The sequence below is a fragment of the Pteropus medius genome, unplaced genomic scaffold, assembly GCF_902729225.1.
Source record: "Pteropus medius unplaced genomic scaffold, Ma_sr-lr_union100, whole genome shotgun sequence".
NCBI lineage: Eukaryota > Metazoa > Chordata > Mammalia > Chiroptera > Pteropodidae > Pteropus > Pteropus medius.
Genome location: NW_024352947.1, coordinates 4,961,302 through 4,962,583, shown reverse-complemented (window position 1 = coordinate 4,962,583; position 1,282 = coordinate 4,961,302).

The window sequence follows — 1,282 nt, the reverse complement described above, 5'->3', positions numbered from 1 at the left end:
TTTTCATCCCTACAAAGGAGTTTCATCAAGAGATTAAATAAAAATAAAAGCATTGAATGTATTAAAATGTTACATATACGTGCTACACACAATATTTTCATATTGTTCCTGGAAATGACATTGCCTCAGCTTCCAAGTTAAAGGTCATTTTCTTGCTTTTGACTGAGTCACCTTTTCCCACCATCAATTTAGACTTTTTTTCTGAAATGTAAACTGGATATAGAATTCCAGTTTGATAGGGTTTTATTTTTGTTTCTTTCAGTACTTTAAATACATCTTTCCGTTATCTTCTGTTTCCATTATTTTTCTGTCGAAGTCAGTTTTCATTCATATTGTTCCTTCGAAGGAGATATTTCTTTTTTTTCTGGCTGGTTTTAACATTTTCTAACTGTAATTTGCTAACTATGATTGAGAAACAAATGAAAAAAATTGTTAAAAAGAAATACCATAGCATTTCCTCCCCAGACCCTTTTAGTCTCACTAATCAAGTTTCTTTTCCGCAGAGCGTGTGCATTGCGCCATCCTCTCTCCTGCACCCAAGGCTGCTCTCCTGACCACACGGGCTCCGTGTAGCTCGTTCACAGACACATCCGTAGGGCCTAGAGCACTTACAGAAAGGATGGACGGATGTGCAAGTGAATGAGGAAAGATATCACCATTAAAATAGCAACAGTAGTAACAAGAACATTGGAGTTTATGCCATTGCATTTTCTAAGTTCGCTGTAACAAACACATGTTACTTTTGAAACAAAAATAACAATAAAAGCCTTTATAATAGACTAATAAAAATATTATGAAACCTCTGGATTTTGGATGACATGGTTTCAAAAATTCTTTCACCTGCTGGTGAAGGCAATATAATTTCCTTTAAGAAATTTAGCTGCTCTGCAATATACATTCAACAAATTATCCTAACACTTGATCCTGAGCTAGAAAGTAATTTATCTCACAGGCTGTAATGGATGATAATGCTCATTAGTTGATTCCAGTCTTCTTAGGATTTGGCATGATGCCAAACTATAGCACTTGTAATATTTATACCTCAGCTACAAAATCTCTTTAGGGGACGTCATAGGATATATTTGATGGGTACAAAAAGCTTCTTACTTTAACCCTAACTCTGCAGCTGAACATGGCGCTCCAGACAGTGGTTCTTATTTCCCAGTCTCGGTCTCAGGAGGCTCTGTAAAGCTCATATGTTTGGTGTGGTGCACTGGAGCTTGCGTCCTAAAGCCTCATTCCAAGATGTTCTCCTGCCCTTGGTTAAAGAACACTGACCGAG